The following is a 14,922-nucleotide window of genomic DNA, read 5'->3' as shown; positions in this document are numbered from 1 at the left end:
CAGGGTTAGTGATGGAGCCAGAAACAGAAGGCAGGTCTCCTGGGACCGCAGCAGGCTGTGACCACCTGGGCTGCGCCGGCTGTGGCAGCTCCAGGTTCTCCGGGGTTCTCCTGGCCTGGAGCAGAGCAGCAGCAGCTGCTGCCATTATTTTATTGCAGCAGCGGCTGTGCAGTCACTGAGGGGCAGAGCTAGCGCCGAGGACTTGCTGGCAGCTTGTCAGGACTGGGCTATGCCTTCCAACGTAGAGGATGGAGATGTTAGATGTGGACACAAGATTAATACAGAAAGTATTGTTAGAAGATAGGGTCACTCAGTACAGGAAGTGATGGCGCTAAATGGTTGTAATTGCTTTCGATATCAGCCCCTGGTTGTCTCCTCTTCTCATGAACAATAAGCAGCACTTCTCTGGAGGTAGGCAGTGAGCAAATCTGGCAGCTTGTCAGCCGCATACAATGTGCCCATTCTGGAGCGTTATGTTTACATTGGAGCGAGGTTGTCCTGCCACACACAAGGGCTGGAGTGAAGTAAGTCACAGATACGTCCAGCTGGAAGATTGCGGTAGATTGTTGGCAAAGGTGTGCTCTCCAAGGTTGCCTACCACATGGCAGTGAATGTCCGGCTGCACATGCGTGCTGTTCATGGGAGGAACAGTTGGCACTTAGCCGCAATCAGGTTGGTACTTTAACACCTGGTTTATGATTGATACTTGTATCTCTACTTTGTTCAACAGCCCTGGGTCTAGCATGAGCCTAGAAAGGTCAAAGTCCACCAAGCCCTTCCTTCAGCTCACCAGTGTTTAAAAAGCAACATGTTCCCTTTTGGCTGCCAGGCAAGCAAGAAAGGAGAGGTCAGCTGGAGCGTGTGGCCCCTGCAGTGGGACTGGCCCATGCCATCCATGCCACGGGCACAGAGCAGGCTGTTAGGGTGGAGGGGCTGAAGGGCAGCTTTCGTTACAGCTTGTGGTCCTTCTGACTTCCTCTGACTCTTTTTCTGTGTTTACTTCACCTGCAAAGCTGCCCTCTTCTCTTTTTGTGCACGCGTTTGGATAAGCTAAGCTGTTGCTGTTACAGTCCCATGTTTTCCCTGCTGCCATTAGCATACATGTTCCTTCTTGTTTGTCATATGGATATAGTTCTTCCAAAGCTGTTTTGTGGGACTCCTTTGTTATTGTGAAGATCATTGGTTTATGCAGGAATTCTATAAGAAATTTTGACTCTCTGTAAGCAAGGTAGGAATCCTTTTTCATCCTTAGGCATGAAGCACAGGTTCCTCCTGTGTTCCAAGGTAAGGAAGTGAGCAGGAATTAAGGGAGGAGAATGAAGTCTTTCAGATTGATGTTCAAAGGAAACACTTGTGATAATGATAACACAGGGCAGAGAACTTCTGCACCAGCTCCCTACGTTGCTTGAACTAAAGCATGTTTTCTAGAGAACTTGATTTAAAAACTTCAGGCTTGAAGATATTTTAGTGTTTAATTACCCAAGAAAAGATGCCTATGGGAGATTAGAAATATCCCCAAAGGATGATAATTTTGAATGTACAATAACTTTCTGAGATTCAGCAGTTAGTTAATTCTTACCATGTGCTGCTTTTGTTCTGTGAGGCTCTGAGATCACGTGCCTACATATTCCATTCCCTCCTCCTCAGGGGATTCCCACTGCTTGGAGAAGCAGCTCGTGCTCATTTGGGGGAAAAATGAATTCCACTGCCCCCAACGAAGTGTTCAAGGAGGGTGGTGAGAGTTTTCCTTTGCAGAATTCTTCTGCCTTAATTTTGCCGTGAGGGACATGCTGCAATATTTTTAAGCTCAATGCAGTAGTTATGGCTGCATGCAATTACTGAAATTTAGACTTTTGTAGAGGAGAGGAGGGACACGAATGAGAGAGGAGGATTTTGATATCTGCTGCAGAAAAAGTAGGACAGGGGAACAATCTACTAGAAGTGAGAGCCTTTGTGTCATGAGAGCAGGAGTAAGGACAGATTTTATGTTCACTGGTATATACGGGAAAGAGGAGCTATGTGGAAAACGGAAGATTTAAAGCAAGACCACAAGGCAAGAAACGGGACAAATAAAGTCTGAAGGAAATAAATAGAAATGCTGCCTCTGAAAAAGGAGATTTGGGCAAATACAATCACTATTGTATAAAGTGATTGGCTGTTCTAATGGAAAACAATGGCAAAAAAGGCAGAACATAATTTTTATAACAGTATTTCTGTCAAGTAGAAGGTGGAGTCCTATATTGACATTGTTCTGGAACCCCCAATTTATCTGCCCCGTTTCTGCATATCCAGACTTACCCTCATTATTGTATTTCTTCAAGTAATTTCCTTTACTGACTCTTTTTTTTTTTTTTAATTTCCTAGACTTATATCTAAAATGCTTTGTCAGTAATGATGTTTGGATGAAGACGCCAGTGATTTACAGCCAAAATCTCCTGCTTGCACAGTCTCAGCAATCTCCATATATTGTCCTCATTCTAACACAAGTGTCATAAATTTTCTTGTTCTTAAGAGGTTACGTCTGGACGTTAATAGCAGTTTTGCCCGAGTATTGATTTATCCCACTACCTTGTCATCTAAGCAGAAGCTAATACAAAGCAATTCTGACTTTCTCTTGTGCTATTCACCCAGCTTTTCTTCTCTTCTTTATGACTCTGCCAGCAGTTGCAGCATTTTGCAATAGTAAACTCTGTAACTGAGAGGGCTCATCAAGAGAATTCAGTTTCTCAGTCTGCAGGTGCAGGCTCTTAAATGAAATACATCATTAATTAAATCCTAGGTGTGAAATGACAGTGAGGAGTATTCTAGTTCGCTAGTACCCTTGGCAGTAGGATATTCTGGCCACAGCTGATAACTGTTACAAATGCAAAGTTCCATTCTGATTTCAGCTGGGTGTAATGAACCAGCAAGGAATGAAAGTGAAAACGTCGTTGTCAATGAACTAATACATAATGGAAAGATTCATAACCAATTCTTAGAAAAACTCAAAAAGAATGAGGCAAGACATCGCAAGAAGGTAAATTTATCAGTCCAGTTCGTGTTAAAAGAGTATTTAAAAGGATAATCCACATATAAGCCATCATGGATGTCCCATGGAAAAGTGTTTGGCTTTCAGCCCTTTGCTTCACAGCTTACTCAGGATCTGTGGTGTTTTCTGTAACCACATACTTGAATATGTGGCATTGCCTTTCTGCTGTAGCTGAGGTTTAGCTAAAATTTAACTGTCTTCAAACTGGTAAATGTGAATCCTAATTCTCTTTGCTCAGCTAGTACAAATATCACAGAAAAACTTGTTCCCCCTGTGACCCATCTTCCATCTTACCCTGTCTTTCCTTTTCCTCCCCCCTGTTTTCCTTCGTGACCCTCCAGATTTCCTCATCTGCTTTGAATAGTCCCCTCGTCCTGGTCCACAGTGTGGGCTCCGAGTTCTCCCTCTCACCAGCCACAGTTACACCTTCATGCTTACCTGTTCTAGCTGTGCTGATCCATTCCCCATTCCCCTTTGGGAAAGACAAATTTCAAGGGCAGTTGTGTCCCACATTTCTTCTGAAGATGGACGGGCAGGTTCCAAGAAAACCCTGCCCATCCACTGCTTTTCCAGACTGCGGTGTACTTGCTATAGACAAAGTTTTGGAAAATGTGAAACGCGAATAAGTTTCTATCGAATACACATGAACTGAGGTAGTCCAGTTTCATAAAGTAGCCTGATTTACTACACTGTGATAAGAAAGGCCACAGATACCTCAAATGGCTCAAAGGCCAGCTAAGTGCTGAACATTGCAACTTTGCCCCAAGGATGGGAGGCTGCAGGAATTATTTTACAATTTTTTATTTTTTTTTTTTTTTGTATTTTAGTTTTATGCTATTGGAAATGGCAGATCCATTTTTGCTTTCCAAAGACAGACATACAACTTCAGGAAAATGATTTTCTTAGATGTCTTCAGCCTGGTGCATAAATAGAGCAAAGCTGTATAATAGATGAAAGGGGATTATAAACAGAAATTTGGCCTTGACTGAAGGCAGAAATACTTCCACATTAGTTTTGTAGGTTTACAGGGACATTGCTGAGGTCACAGTACTAAATTTCCTAGTACCTTAAAATAAGTTACCGCAATTGTAATATTTTAAAAAGCTATAAAACCAAAAGAAGATACTATTTAATTTAAATAATTCTCTCAGATGCTATAGCACTGAGATAACACGTGAACCCTAAATTAAAATTGGCCTGTGTAATTTCATTGTCTAAGCAGATACAACATAGTGAGTTTAAAACTCGTGATTAATAGTAAACTAGCTTTGGAACATATCCACTTTAATAATTTAACATCTTCCGATATCACGGGCAACACAGGTAATTTTAAAAATAGTGTAGCCTTTTTGTCCACCCCCCCCCCTCATTTTAAGCTTTTTTTATGAAAACATCCTGAAAGACTAACACTTTATTTTAAATTCAGTCACTTTCTTTTATTATTTTTCAAATATCAAAGGAAAAATGTTTTACTGGTGTAAATATTTGTTTGTGCATTATAAAACTATTCTGCAGGGAGCCCTCAAGAGCACATGGGTTGTACTCAGGCCACTGGGTTGCAAACTTGGCAGAGAGCTAGGAGCAGATCTTGCCTCTGGGGGTTTCCGTAGCTCCACTGGACCCTCAGCTATTGACAGTTTGACAAAGAACATCAGCCGGTGATCCATCCTACAAGCAGACAGCACCAAACTTTCAGTGGGATCTATCTCGCCCAGAGGCATCTAATTAGTTTCTAGGCTGATACCATAGTTAGTGGACAGAGTGATTCATGCTGCCTGAAGATAAGTGACTGAAAAGTCTCATATCTCTCCCCATTGACTGTAATAATCAGTCCGTACTTAGCAGCTAACTTTTCATTGGCAAGGTTAAGTGTGACGAACCCTCCCTACCTTTTATGTTCCATAATTATGAATACTGGGACTCTTGTGAGTACTGGGAGAAATGTGTGTGTGCCCAGTTTAAGCGGTTACAGGAAGTTGCATGCTGTCTGCTAAGTAGATTAGAGACTGTTGGCCACGTCCTGAAGTTTTATAAACTTCTTACTCAGTTCTTATTCGGCAGTGCTCTCTGTGAAGCATTTCCACTTAGTCACTGGCTATTCAGCACGAATGATTGATCAGAAACATTCCTCTAATATAAATCAGTCTTATCATGTTTAAACGCAAATATAACTTCTACCAGCCAGGATGTTATGCATACTGGGAGTGGGAGGGACGCAAACAGCTGGAAGCATTCCCTCTTTACTGAATCCATATTGCCATAGTGCTTCTTTGCACGGTCGGAGAATTGCTGTGCGGAAGGAACAGTTCACAAAGAGTTTCAAATTGTTTGTCCTTAAGAGCACGTGGTTTTATGCCTTGATTTCAGTCCCCTGTTTGGGCTAAAAATAAAGAGACAGAAATGTTAAGTATGCTGGCATTTTATTTATTCCACTAATTTCATTGCCAGCTTATAGCAGAAAATGCCTTCTCACCAAATACTTGTTCCACATTTCAGAGACTTCTTTTGTGCTACCGAGAGTTGTATTTTCTGACTGTGATAGTACCATAAAAGTACACTGAACTGGCTCAAGCTGACTCATGGTTGGGGCAGTTGATGCCTCCAGCTCAGCTGATTCTGGATAGCATCACAGGTTATTTATACAAAATGTTTAAGGCTTCCGAGTCACTTGTTTATTCTACCTTATTTAAAATTTAATTTTATACCAGGCAGCCCCTGGGTGTTTCTGTAACTGTTTAATCTGTTAGACCTTGTCCTTTTTAGTGGAGATAAACTGAATACAAGTAGTGTATTGTTTGTGTGCAGGTTTTTTTCATTTTTTTGTTGGGAAAGGGCAAGACTGAAGTGAAAATGAAGGTGGTTATTCTTGTTAGGACATTTTCAATTCAGTCATACTCTTAGGAACAGCCTTGACTTCCAAGTGCAAACAGGAACTTGATTCACCTGTGGGAAAAGGTCCAGGCTTCCTTATGACACTTCACCTGCAACAGAAAGTTTGTCCTTTGCTCTGATTCAGTTGCTGGAGTACAACCAAATGACACAGCACTGACAAATCCATATACTGAGCTTGTTGTGTCACCTTACTCTCTTTTTCTTACTGGACTTATTAGCTTAAGAGAACTGTGGTATTTCTGGAAAGAAGTTTTTTCATGGAATACAAAAAAATGAGCTAATTTAACAGACTTTTTTTTTCACTAGATCATTTTAATAATTTTCTCTTTTCACATAAATTATTGAATCACCTAGTAAAATAAATGCTCGGTTGTGAGATAATTGCGTATTTTTGGCACTCAAAATGGTTTGACTCTGCAGTACTCTGAAATTTGATTTAGTCTTTTGATCACTGGAGGAGGAATTATGATGGATAGACTGGTGCGAGAAGCAAAATAGCGCTTAGGCGCCTATTTAGACATAATTCATGTCTAAAAGGAAATCCCAAGACCGTTGTATTAAATGATCTGCTATATGACAGAGGAGGTTTCATCCACCACGCTACACAATATGCAGTTAATTTCATGTAGGAGTTCATTGACTGGCTTCTGACAGCACGTGGTATTTAAAGTTTAATATCCCAAGCTTATATCCAGTGATAGCGTGTCCCCCCAGTGGCACAGAGTGCTTTTCTGTCTGAGGCAGGAATGTGAATTCTTGCATCTGGCTCCTTAAATTTTAGATGTCACCCCCTGTCAGCTTCCTTTTTTTCCAGTACTGGTAAACAAAAGACAACATTTTATGGTTTTACATTTCTTGAAGTGAGGGAAAAGAGGTGGATTGATTATTGTGTGAATGGAAGCTAAACCTTGATGTGTTTATGTCTGTACGCATACATACATGCCTATAGAAACATATATATATATGTGTGTGTGTGTATGATTTATAAAGATTTTCAAGTTTTCTGCTTTCATCCTCTACTAGGAAGCAACCAGTTTCTCTTTTGCATTAAAAAAGCTCCTATTTTAAACTGTACCAGAGTGGTAACTGTCTATATTATCTGCTTTTAGTATTGATTCAGAATATTTAAATAACTCATCTAGATGAAATAGCTATTTAGTGATTTCTTAAAACTTTGTAGGCTAAATCTTATGGGCTACATTCAGGACAAAAATAGTTCTCCTTTTCATTTCTTTAGCAGTGTTGTTACAACGTTCGCTGAGAAGACTGATATGTCTCTTATCAGCATTTAAGTTCCCGTGTTTCATATCCCACTGGTGTTCCTATTAGTTCTAGAAATAAGCAAGGTTTGTCACACTGGATTTTAGATAGATAACTGCTCTAACTGCTACCACATGGCTCTCAGATGCCACCACTACTCATGATTTTTCCAGAGAAGACAGGAACCTTAGTGAGCACGTGAGTTCATGAGAAACTAGTGTGGGCTGTTCCGCTGAGCGTTTGCAGCCTCATGGCTTCCTTGCTTTTTAAAATGAGCTATGGTAACATTTCAATTTGATATCAACATACATTGAGCAACTAAATTCTTCTCTTCTCCCATGGGGGTCTTTGGGCAGCAGCACGCAGACTGCTGTATTTATGGTTGCAGCGCCCTATTTCTGACAGCGCGAAGGATGGTGTGCTGCTGCTGGCATCGCGCAGCAGTCCTGTGCTTACGCCGTTTTCCTCGTATTAGACCCCTGGATTGAGTTATCTCAGCAAGGAAACGTCCTATGATGACTGCTTTTTTTTTGTTTCACAACCCTTTTTCTACTCCTAGTGCCCTATAACCCCATGCCCAAACCTCTCCCCACTCCAGGTCAGCCTCCATACAAACTTTCATCCCAGGCTGCCGGCTGTCAGCCTCGGTCCATCTCTGGCCGCCCAAAGCATCACGCCTCTGCTAGAGCTCTTTCCCAGCCCCTCAGTTACCACCACCTTTTTGGCTACTGGTGCTGCTGGCCAAATCTCGTCTCTCCTGATGTCTGCTCTTGTGCTGCCCCTTTCCCTGTTCAACTTTTGGCTTTGGACAAGGCTTTCACAATGCCAGACAGAAGCAGTTGTAACTAAAAATCCATCTGAGTAGATATGAGGGCACAGAAGGAAGAAAGGCATCCCTTAAAAAGCAAAAAAAAAAAGCCATTTGGTAGTTCAAGACACATTCTTCTGTGAAAAGTATTCCTCAGGCAACCAAAAATATTCATGTCTCATCTCTTTCCGCATTTGCTGGAAATGCACTAAAGGGTCCAAACACAGTGGGGCACGCATACATACACCTGATTCTAGTGATGGGATGAAAAATCTTTCATGTTTCCATATTAAACTGGGGTAAAAGTTGAGCAAATAGTGTAGAAATATATTTTGGCCGTACAAAGTAGAAATATTGCCTATATACTACTTTTTAATGGACTACCATCAGCTTGAAATTATTCAAACACGCAAATCAGGTAACCCTAGCTACCTGCTATCTGTGGACTGATTATTCTGTTGTTCCGCCATCTTTTGAAAAATATTTTCTTGAAAACACTTTTGCAGGCTGGCTGGCTGTTTTCCCGGAAAATAGCTTCTGAATAAATAGTAGGACTTGGTGGAAACTCCATGGAAACCGAGGGGGTGTCAGCTCTGTTTCCAGCTGTAATCCTCATCCACGTCTCTATTGTAACCACTGGATCTATTAAAGTGTAAATCCAGCGGTTTCCTCCCTGACAGACTTCCAAGTCTTTCCCTTCACATTTCTACTGTGCAGAGGATTTTTTTTTTAGCTCCTTTACAAGTCCGTGAACTTTAACCACAACGAATGACTATCAGAAATTGCCAGTTTGGTTGTAATAGTTGGGTAAACCCATGTAGTCTGGAGTCCTTTGGCCTCATAGACTGATTTAAATTGCAGTACTGAAAAGGGAAATTAGTCAAAATCGAGCATGGTTTTGATTTTGCAAGATATCCTGAGCAGCTGTTTTTGCAAATGCTGGGCTCATTTTCTTCTGAGGTTCTAAATCTAGAGTTCCCTGCGAGGTTTGGTATCTTTACCAGAGTATATTTTTAATATAATAGCAGCATAAAGAACAAAAATGGAAAATGCAGACGCTATAGAAGAATTGTATTTCACATGACAAAACTTATTTTTTTTTCTAATACCTTAAATAACAATTTTATGTTATTTTTCTATTTTAATAATACAGAACTAGTTTCTTATTTTTTGTGTTACTCACTTGTATAGGCGGTGAAAGAAAACAGCACCCTAAAGGTCCTGGCAGAAGCTTCTGAAGATAGAAACTGTACAATAGGTGTGGTGTGCTTTTCCTCTGGGTAATACTGCTGCAAGGCAGGGCAGCATTGCTTCATGTGGGATTGTCTCATTTTAACACTGTTAAGTGAGCGGTTATGCTATGATTTTTTTTTCCACAAAATGTTGCCAAAATAGTTTCAAAATTGGATTTCATTAAAACAAGTCAGAATTCTTCACACACAAATAGTTAGAAAAAAAAAGAGGTAGCACCTTTTTAAAGATAATTAAAAATACCTAGATTTAGTATACAGAGACACTAATCCTCTACCAGAGAGCGGGGAAAAGGCATGGCTGGCAGTAGGCTCTCCTCCTCTCTCTTGTTTTCTTGGGCAGGAAGAAAGGAAAAATGTTCCTCCCATAGTTTCCTGAAAATTGAAATAGTGCCAATAGACCTGAAACTCTAGTATTCTTCTTTGTCACCACGCTAAATTGAGTTCAGTAGTGGAGAGATGTACATCAGTACTGAGATAGCCTCAACTGAGTTCACTGCAACTGATTAAAAAGAAGACTTTCCATTTGCAGCACATCTATTAAAAAAAAAAATCATGTTTTTTCCAGCTTGGTCTCAAAACATTTTGGTGAGGCAGAAGTTGCTGGAGCTGCCTGTCTCCCCGCTCAGAGCTGTAGCTGACGACAGGGCTGTAAAGCTGTTGTCCATCCCGCATCCGCTAGGCTTCCTCAGAAACCCTGGCTTTGGCTAAGGCCTGCCAATTAAAAACTATTCCAGGCAGACAATTTCACATTCAATAATGCAGATTTTTTTTGATAAAACTTGATTGCAGAAGTAATCTTCTAATTTACTTTAGCTTAAACTCCTTTGCCTTTGCTATGGTACGAAGCACGGAGATAGGAGATACTATCTTTTAGCATGACCTTGGGCTAATTTTAGCTTAAATAACATTTTTAATAGAGCTTGTAAGCAGAGTTCTGCTTTTCTGTCCCTTCTTAAAAATTGTGATGCAGGTATTGGCTCGCTGGAGCTTGCCAGCATCCTTTCCCTGGTAACAGCAGGAACAGGAACTGTGACCCTGGGCCACACGGCTCTGGAGCGAGACTTCTGGGGAAGCAGCAGCGTCTGCTTGCTCTGGTTCTTACCGAGGTTATTGATCATTGCTGGAGACACAGCAATAGATTAAGTGGCTGTGGTGCAATCATTCTTACATTTTTGGGTATACAAGGACAAGGCCTTGTTGAAGCCTCTTCTGCTGTCGAACAATAGCATATTCCCTTTTCCTGTAGATTTGCTTCCAATTACATTTTCTGCTGCCTAACAGGACACCAGCTGATCTTGCAGCCTTTGCCTCTGTGAGGAGATTTGACAGATTTCTCTCCTCTGCCTGTTTTTGTAAAATATGTAGGCACTTCATTTTCTGAAGAAATTTCTGTGCCTCTGCTGAGTTTTTGTTGCAAACTGTATAAGAAAAGTAAACAAACTAAGTATACAGAATTTGGCTAGAAAACGGAGGGAGGACGATTAGTGCCTACAAGTATTCAAAGGGCACTGACATCAAGGAGGGAGAGGAATTTTCTAGGAGTATCCAAGAGCTTATACTAGAATCAAGAATAACTAAAATAGAGCAAAAACATATTTTTGGACAAGTACAAGGGAAAAATTTCTCAGGTTTACTGCTTTGTAGAAGAGACTCCAGAAATAAAACCCTTATGCCTCATCATTTACAGAGACCTCTGGAATACTCTGGGTGGAAGCACGCAGTAGAAGGATGGAAAAGATGACCCAAGAGCCTTGACTGAAATTCTCTATCAAGAATCAAATTTGTTATTGGTGTTATTTATGTGATGGCAGTCTACAGACAGAAAATAAGACTAAAAGGAAGGCACCATCCATGCCCTGAGAGAATTACAGCTTAAGGCTCTGATCCTGCAGCTGTATCTGTAGGAATGGGCCCTGGAGGCACAGTGCGGTGGAAATCCAGAGGCTGGAGGGCTCTGCAGAGCTGCTGATCTGGCTGCAGAATAAGGCCAGCGTGAAGAGAGCCAGCTTCAGCTCGTACCCACTGAGTAAGTGTGTAGGTAGCGCAGCCCTGGGTATTCAGATGGTTTATCTGGAGCTCTGTGGGGCTTAATTGCTGATGGAATACACCCATCAGTTTCAGCTGTTCCAGTCAATGCCTTTGTCCTCTTCTAAAAAGTGGCAGAGATATTATCTTGTGCTTTTCTTTAAATAGTGGTGAAAGAGAGAGGCAGGGCACAGTTTTGAAGAGTGCTTACCAGCCCAGGATTCAGTACACAGGTTTCTAGTGCATGTTCAGGCATCCTTACGTGCTACTAGAATGGACTTGTCGGCCTGACTAACCTGATCTGTGAGTAGAGCAGGAACTGCCCTTCCCCTTAATTTTTTTGAGTAACTTGCCTGAAAAGGATTGACTCTTGAAAATGTTTGTGGCTTGGCCTCCTAGACCCTTTCTAGGAAAATGAGAAGCCTTCTCAAATGGGATGATTACAGGACAGCGCAAAACAAGCCCCAAACCCATGTTTGCTGTCTTGTTATGGGAGTTACGTACAGAAGCTGTACAGAAAACTGCTTGGGGGCACATTATTTTAGTTTTGGACATTTAGTTTCTCATGTACAGAAAGTCTGGTTTTCTATTTTTAAAAAATGTAAGTGGAATATCTCAACCCCATAACTTATTCATGGAACATACTTGAAGCTGTATGAAGTCTGTACTGTTGAGATGAAGATGTGAGATCAGTAGTGATCTCTGTCCTGCTTGCTATGACAATCTTATATGAAGTGTAGTCCAGGTAACCGTTCAATTTTTTTCATTGAGGGATCAGAAATGTACACTATAAAGTTATCTATTTTTAAGATGTGAAATTGTATAGTATGAGGCTTTCTTAAGACCTGTGCTCACAGCTGTATGCCTTAGTTACTCACTAAATCCACCTTAGAACCTTTGCATGCAAAGGGACAGTTTTTCTCGTTTAGCTGCCAGTGTAGCATCGGGGTTCGGAGGATTTGTTTGCATCATATGACACTACCAGCTCAGGTAGATTTTGGAGAAATTACCTCTTTTAATTTTCTTACTAATAATGGATATTAGAGTGTTTTATTTTTTTCATTCCATGGACCATCATTCAGAAATGATGGGAAGCAGCAGAGCCTCCCTTTGCTTCTACTTTGCTGTTCACCACTCTGCTTGTTCTTTCGTTTATTCATGTCCTTTCTTCTGATCTTCTTAATTTCGTTCATACCTGCCTTTTCTATTTCCATACCTTCTCATCTCTTTCTCTCTTACTTCCTTTTCTATTTCTTCTTCCACGTCGTCTCCCCCACCATCACAGCCTGAGTGGAAAAACACTTTGAAAATCCTGAAGGAATCTTACAGGATGGAAGCAGCAGGAAATGAGGGTGCAGTAACAAAGAGGAAGCTCTTACTCATGAAATGGTGTGGCACTGTCAGCAAGAGGGGAAAAAAAACTGGTGAAGAGAGAAAGAATGCATGCTTAAAATCCAGCCTGAACTGGCACCATTCCTCTTCTGCTTCTCCCTGGCTTTTGCCTTGCTGAACTGAGGACTTTGGCCTTTATCCCTAATGTTAATGAACGGGAGAAACGTAAACACCCATAAAGCTAAGCTACACCAATAAGGACATATCTAATATGCTTATTTTTGAAGGACATCAAGAAGTAACCTTTGAACTGAAGTTTACTCCAGTAAACAAGACAAGAATTTGGGTTTTCAAAATGGATTGTGAGAGCAAATATTTCTGCTTGAGATATTTTTTACATTCCAGAAATAACTGGTGATTTATGTGAGCTGAAGATATGCAACCCGTTCTAAATTAGTATAATTTTTATTTCAAAATGTACTGTTTATCCCTCTTCTAAATCTTTAATAAATATTTTAAATAAGACTTGTAACAGCTTTCCTGTTGGACATGTACTCTTCTCTCTTCCAGCTCAGAGTTATTTTGTTCAGGATATTTTGTATTTCATCCCCAGCCACTTCAACTATGCCTGTGTTTCAGTAGCTGCTGTACCTGGTGTTAACTGAAAAATGATCTGAGCTGGCCTCCAATGGAAATTAGCGTGGTTACAGATAACTCTATAGAAATAGCCAAATGAAACTTAGAATGGTTTGCAGTACACACCTAGGAAGGCTCTGTGGTTAACTGGAGTTGAGCTCTGTGGTGTCATGGTTATGTTCTTTGTAATATCTGAAGTAGATGGGGAAGAGCTAGTTTACACACATCTGCATTTTAGCTAAAAATACTACAGAAGCTACAGTCAAGACATACCTGGAGTTTCTTCAATTTGCATTCACCATTTAAGATATCATAGTTACTGTTAAAAGCGCTTCCTAAAATCAACTTGTTGCAGATTACATCTATGAAACTGTTTTCATTTTTATAATACGAAACAAAGCGTCTTCATTTGCCGGATGTCATCTTTTTTTATAACCCAGCTCTTCTGTTGTCTAGACACTAATACCTGTGAGGTTGTATTAGTGGAGCGATTTTTCTCTCATTTGGAATTCAAAGAGGACAACCTGTCAGTATTTCTCTTTTACCCTTTAAAAAACAAATCACTTTTCTGCTCAACTTTTGAGTCTGAAAGATTCTCTTGTAAACCATGGCCAACTGCGTTCTGAATTCCCCCCTTATCCCCCAAACAGTAATGATGACATGAAATGGCAAAACAGAAGACCTATATAACTCTCACCAATTATGGAAGACTTCATGTTTGTGCAGCCATAATATCACATTTAATGGGTCCACGGGTATGTCAATGAAACGGATTCATTTTATGAGACTAGAACAAAGGTACTGTAATTCTTTACTCAGCACTGCTTTGTTCTCAAACAACTGACCTGATGGGGCACTGAAAGAGCTTCTTTCACACACTTGTCCCCCATTGTGTTCTGCAGGGGCCTTCGCAGCATTAGAAGTCTCTGACACAATTCTTGCTTTGTAGCAGTCTTGCTAACACACCACGTTGGGTCCGAACTGGCTGAAATGCTGAGTCTGTTACAGTGAAAGAGGCTCTTTATTCATAGGCTCTAAAGCCATAAGGGATCCTTGAGATCATCTAGTTTATCTCCTGTATAACACAAGCCTTGCATAAATGCCTGCTTGAATAAAGCCTATCTTTCAGAGAGCTTTTCACTCTTCGCTTGAAAGCCTCAACTGATGGCGAATCCACCCCAGCCCTTGCATGTTCTTTTAGTGTCTGCAATTTACAGCCTGAAGTCTGTTGCCAGTTTACAGCCTAGGTCCTACTGCTCTTGCTTCCGATCTGCTCTTGTTTCCTCTGGACTGTGACCAAGTCACGTTTTTTACTTCTTCTTGTACAGTAGATAGAATAAAACATAGAGTAGAATAATAGGATATGGTTAGATAAAATGGTAGTAAAAATATCAACATTTAATTTCTGTGTAGTTTTATTAAAATATAGGTTACTGTAAGACGAATTTTCAAGAATTACCATAGAATGTTAGTGAAAAGTAGTTAGGTGTGTCTATGTTAAAGATGCAGGTAGACCCCAAGGGCATTTTCAGACAGGCTGGTAGACACCTGACACTGAGACCTCAATGCCTTTGTAAAGGAATGGCTCTTCCTTATTTCAGTTATTTCCCATCAGTCCGGTACAACAGGTCAACATGTGGAGGTACTAGTGTAGCTCTGAAAGTTGTAGAGCTGGATTGTCACTCAAC

The sequence above is a fragment of the Chroicocephalus ridibundus genome, chromosome 2, assembly GCF_963924245.1.
Source record: "Chroicocephalus ridibundus chromosome 2, bChrRid1.1, whole genome shotgun sequence".
Classification (NCBI taxonomy): Eukaryota; Metazoa; Chordata; class Aves; order Charadriiformes; family Laridae; genus Chroicocephalus; species Chroicocephalus ridibundus.
The sequence above is the reverse complement of the archived record's forward strand: the minus strand, read 5'-3'. Positions refer to the sequence as shown.